We start from the raw sequence: 6,000 nt of genomic DNA, 5'->3' as shown, positions 1-6,000 counted from the left end.
CTTACTTCCCAACCGTACTGTGTTGCGGATTCAAAAATCTCTAACTGATGGCTACAGGCACCTCTGTATCAGGATAGGTTGGTAATCGCCCCCAGATCAACCCAATTCTCCAGGGCTATGTGGAATCCACTTCTCAAGTGTTCCTTTTCAGATTCAAATCCTTAACTGATGGCTACAGGCATCCCTGCTTCTGAGTCTGAGCAAACCTTCTTTCTTGGCTCCCCTTCTGTTTGTGCTGGAAAGCAGTTCTTTTTTTCTTGAAAGCACACTAACGTCACCCACCAGCTTTTTAAAGGAGCCTCAACTGTGCCTCACCGTTATTAGCACAACTCTCTGCAGCTTCTACCTTCACCCTAATTGGTGCTCTGCCAAAAATTTCCAAACTACATTTCCCAGAAAACTTATGCTTCCTGTTCTTTTTGGCTTTACAATCGCCTATCCAACTCGCTTTTTTCTTTTTGCCTTTGAGGCAGTGTTCCCCCTAGGACTCTCTTTAGAGCTCCCTCTCTGACTTCTGGAGTATCTAACTGTACTGACTCTTCAGGTTGCTTCAGAGCAGCATGTAAGTTTTGATGCAGATATTTATATAGTGTGTGTTTTTATTCTATGTGTTTCAAATTTTTATGATTATTTTTTGTACATCGCTTAGATTCATGTTAAGAGATACACTAATTTTAATAAAGATAAAGTTAACTCAAACCTGCTTTTAATGTCCAAGGTACTAAAAGCTTTACTATGCATTAAAGATTGGTGTGTTAACTTGTATTAACAGCTGTTTTAATATACATTGATTCCTTTGTGTAGAGTTAGACTTAATTCAGGGCCAGGCTTTTGTAAAATTATTTTTTTTCAGTCAACTTACATTTACAAATCCATCTTACTATCTAAAAAGTTTTAAAATTCTGATTCAAGTTTCAAGATTTCAGTAAAAGTATATTTTGATTTTTATTTAGAGGACAGCTTTTGAAGCTGTTGACTGAAGAATAAACTGGCTGGGCTGATGATGACCTCCTCTGCCCAGCTATAGTAGACTGGGCTTTCAAATTGTGCATACTTTTTGTTGGATTAAAACCAGATGTTCCCAGGGGTACTTTTTACATCGAGGTAGGCTACAGCATGAGTAAACTGACGTTTTCTACATGCCTGTCTTGCCCTGGGTTGGCTGCCCATATGCATAACTAAATGGTGCAAAGTATGTGCATGCATTTGTACACATGGACTTGCAGCTGACTTTCAAAAAGAAACAATATGCATAGTTTATCACTCCTAGTACTTTACCTGTGGAATATACTACCTCATGCTATCTAAATAAATGTATATGCCAACTTCCTGTTTACCTACAAATTAAGCAGCATGAGAGAGTGTGCACGTGTGTTTGGGAGAGAGACAGGTCACATAAAGCCTTAATCCTGCCCCTCACAGATCATATATCCAGGCTTCTCCCTGCCCCTCATAGGTCACTTCTGGCCCCAGTCCTACCTTGCCCACACTATTCCACTTCCTTTTTGTTTATAATCCATGCTCAACAGAAATTTCCTCAACTAATACATCCACATAAGAAATAACACAACCACAACCAACACTGCTCCATAGGACCACATCCTTCCAGTACTGTTGTTCTTTCTGACTGTAAGATATATCGATAGTAGGGATGTACATACGTTTAAAATAAAACTGCAAAACGCAACGAATAAGGCTCATTGATTTCATTCGGGACTCCCCAAATGAATCGGAACCTCCCTGAATGAAATTAATCTTGTTTGTTTCGTTTTAAACTAATGATGCATAGCTAGGCCTTGGCTCGAAGCCAGGGCCTCACCTAGGGCATAGGCCAAGGCCCAAAGCAGGGGCTGCGACACTGGGATCTTGGTGGAGGCAGGGGCCAATGTTGGAGCCTCGGCTGAAACCCCCAAAAACTAAACAACAAAAAAAAAGCTTACCTTATCTGTCGGGTATCCAACAAAGGCTGGGTCCTCATACTTGGGCCTAGGCCCAGACCCAGGCCCAACTCTGAGACCTGACCTGAATGGCTGGGTCCTGATGCCAGGGCCTAGGCCTAGGCCAGGGTCCAGACCCAGGCCTGACACCACAACCTGGCCTAGAGGCTGGGACCCAGACCCAACACCACGATCCAACCCAGAGGCTAAGTTCTGATGCTGGGGCCTTGGCCAGGACCCAAGCCTGACACTGCAACCCGGCCTGGAGGTTGGGTTCTGATGCCAGGAATTCAGCTCGGATCCAGGCCCGATACCATGACCTGGCCCGGAAGGCCGGGTCCTGATGCCGGGGCCTAGGCCTAGACCCTGGCTCAATGCTGTACATCAAAATAGTGTAATTTGGCTTGCAAGTATTGAAGAAAGAAGAGGGGGAAGAAGAGGCACCGAGGCCTGCCTCTGAGGCCTGGGTCCGAGCCTAGGCCCTGACATCAAGACTGGGCCTCAGGGTCTGGGCCCGGGCCTCCAGCCATGTTGTAGTGTTGTGCCTGGGTCCAGGCTCCAGCCTAGGCCGAGACCCCAGTGTTGGGACCTGGCCTCGGGTTGGGTCGAAGCCTTGGCCTTGAGAAGGCTGAGTTTGCGGTGACCTACTATGCCCTTGGCCTATGCTAGGCTGGGCCTAGGCCGAATCCAGCAGATCCTCACCGGACCAGGTAAGTTGTGGCCAAAGGGATTCCATCCCCGGCATTGTTTTTGGGTGGGCGGGTGGGAGGCCCTGTTTTCATTTTTTGGCCATTTTGGGGGTTTTTTTTTGAATTGTTTGATTCATTTTTTTCTCACCAATGAAAATGAATCAAACAATCCATGAATTGAAATTTGTGGAAAAGAAACCTCCTGAAAATGAACTGAAAACAAAAACACATTTTTTTCTCCTGCACATCCCTAATTGAATGGAAGGCTCCTCAATAATTTCAGATAACCTTTTCAACCAAATTATAAATACTTTAGCATGAATCTTGTACCATGCAGAGTGTTGAACAGCTACATTCTACTGCTTCCCTCTCCCTTTCCAGTGCTGTCAAGACATCTTTGACTCAGAATACCTATAATATGCTCCTGGATCTCTAATGTAGACAGAGTTTATTCCATATGATCCTGGCAGCCACAGCCAAATTTCATTACCTTCCAGCTCAATAAAGATTGGCCACTTTCATAACAATTTAGAAGCTCACTCTGTCCATTACTGATTCTAGGAGATCAGTTACCTTCATATTATTGCATCTACTTCTATTTTCCTTGTCCTCGATTAGTGATTCATTTTTCTTAAGTATCAGCAGTAAAACTATTACATCAAATTTCACACAGCGCCAAACTTTTCTCAATTTGAAGGTCATCATCACATAATCAACTCATAATGTTGGTAGCAACTGCTCAATGATGCCATCAAGTCAACCAGGAATTGACATATTTTGTTGGATCAAACTTTCTGAGTGGAGGACCAGGCATTCTAATGAACATTAACATTGATGCTGTAGCTATATGAAGAGAAGATCTATTAGGAGTAATTATTAGGTTTATCTGTGAGAATACATGCTCACATTCACTAGACAAAATTGGTATGAGGCCAATGGTCCTCTGTAATGGGATTGAAGCTGAAGTAATACTGCCACTAATGATAAATTCCTGAAATGCTCAAATTGTCTGTCTTTCATGAGCTTGAAATCACGAACACAGATATCTTATTTCTCATTCTGCATTCATAAGATCAGATTGAACATCAGCTGGCCAATTTTCATGTTGCTCAGCAGGTCTTGGTCAGTGTCTCTCATTAACCATCTCTGAAATTAATTTTGAAGACCACTATAAATTTGTCCTGGATTGATAGGCCAGCTAGACATATTACTTTTGTGAAGTAAAACACCCTTTAAATTCATAGTATGCAAAGCATTCATTTCCTCAATGTATTAAGAAGCCAGTTTGTCTACTCTTCTTCCAAATGCACTTAGGGCTGGATTTTTAAAAGGTTATGAGCGCTGGGCCTATTTTAAAAAGGTCCGGCGACATGCGTAAAGCCCTGGAATATGTGTAAGTCCCAGGATTTTAATAAAGGGGCAGTCCGGGGATGGGGCAGGGGTGGGGGCAGGAAGGGGCGATCTGGGGGTGGGGCCAGAGGCCTCCTACAGAGCGGCCATTGCCCCTCTGTTGGTGGATCGCGTGCCGGCAGGCTGCCAGCGCGCGCAACTTGTGCCTGCCTGGAGGCAGGCGCAAAAGGTAAGATACAAATTTTGGTGGGGGTTAGAGTAGGGCTAGGAGGGGGAAAGGTTAGGGGAAGGGGTGGGAAAGTCAGATTAGGGGGAAGGGACGTTCCCTTCCAGACCTCTCCGCTTTCGGAGCATCCTGGGAGGGAACGGGGGGAAGGCAACGAGGCTCAGTGCGCGCAAGGTGCACAATTGTACACCCCCTTGTGCGTGCCAGCCCCTGATTTTATAATTGCGTGCGCAAGTTATAAAATCAGTCGTATATGTGCGCGCGCCGGGAAGCACGTGCACATGTAGGCTGCGAGCGCTTCTTTTAAAATCTACCCCTTATCTTTTATGACTTGATATGCCTGAGATGCATTTATGTCTCTTGACTGAATTTAAAGGGATAATTCAGAAAGTTCTTGTAAAGCGTTACACTTTAATCCTAAATCCAGAACAATTCAATCGATGTTACCTTCTTGAGCAAGCCTTTATATGTGCTTCTGTCTTTCACATCTCTGTGAACTTTATCATTTGACGCCACTTTAAAATGCTGAAGAAAAGCCTCATAATTATTCCAAACAGTTCATACAGATTGGAAACTTGAAGCAGGCCAACTGGTGCTTAAAATCCTACTGATTTTTACCAGCTGCAGCTCTAGCATATTAGCACATCATTTCAGATCTCTAGCATTTTTGGCTGATACGTAATAAAGTACATAGAGCTAATCAATCAAAGATTGAAATTGATCCAGTCCACAACCTTTTTTATAGTGTCACCAACCCAAAGTTCAAGCCTGAGGTTACCACAATGTCAGAATAAATAAATAAATAAAAAAACAATATTATATTTGGAAATTCATCTTGAATAAGCTTCTTTAGCTCATTTTTTTCTCATATCATGATAGTTGCACTATCACAGGCTACTGAGACCAGATTTTATCATGTAAACGGCGCCAAATCCCAGTAATTTCAAATTACTCATTACATCAGTGAATATTCCTTTCGAGGATATATCAGAAAGTTCGATCAAATCAAGGAACAGTTAACAGGTTTTTCCCTTTATATACCTGTGATAAAGATACATAAATATAAAATCAATGTAGAGGTAATACTGAGTGCAGTGGACTCATCAATAAGTATGGAGATTTTGGAATTGCAGTCAATAATATTACAAATCAAATTCATTTTCATCATTTTGGACACATCAAAAACAATATTTGATCATGCATCATTGGAATGAAGAATACGACCCATATCCCCACCATTTAATTCTTGAAGAATAATTTCACTCTCAAAATCAAAGAAAGACTGATTCTTTTTAGCTGTTCTGAAATTTTAGAACTGGTTTTTTCTGATATTTTTTGTGAGCAAATATTTTTTTTTTGCAATGAAATGTTGTTTTGATCTAGATTCTCCATATGATCCAACTTCACAGCTTGCCCATTCAATTGACATTTTTAGACCCTGTGTTTTTTTCCACTTCCAAAGTTCTGATCTTTATGCTTATGCTGCATCCAAGTTTTTTGTTTTGCAATAAGCCAGTTGTTTCTTTTTCACAAAAATGTAACTGACTTCTGATGTTAAATCTTGAGGCATACTGAGCTTATAACTTGATTCATATTGTTAGCAACACAACAGTCTTCACCGAAGGTTTTGAACATTTCTTAATTTCAAATTTTAAAACAATATCTATTTTTTGTTCTTTTATTGGTACAGCACCATTATCTTCTTTGCAAAAGTAACTGGTTAGTTTTTACTCATTGCAACTCATAAAATAATGAAGTTACTCTCAGAGAATGAAGCAACCCTTCAATGTAAGTTTCT

The 6,000-nt window shown here is 41.6% G+C and overlaps 1 long non-coding RNA gene across 2 annotated transcripts in view; it reads left to right on the top strand.

The window, feature by feature from the left end:
- Positions 1–432: 432 nt before the first annotated feature.
- LOC115093581 overlaps positions 433–6,000 on the top strand; it is a 183,647-nt gene continuing 178,079 nt past the window's right edge. For both annotated transcript variants that reach the window (XR_003857342.1, XR_003857341.1), the window contains exon 1: positions 433–562. This is a non-coding gene — a long non-coding RNA (uncharacterized LOC115093581). The remainder of the gene's footprint in view (positions 563–6,000) is intronic.

The sequence above is a fragment of the Rhinatrema bivittatum genome, chromosome 6, assembly GCF_901001135.1.
Source record: "Rhinatrema bivittatum chromosome 6, aRhiBiv1.1, whole genome shotgun sequence".
NCBI lineage: Eukaryota > Metazoa > Chordata > Amphibia > Gymnophiona > Rhinatrematidae > Rhinatrema > Rhinatrema bivittatum.
Note: the sequence above shows the minus strand (reverse complement) of the source record. Positions and strands in the feature narration are given on the sequence as shown.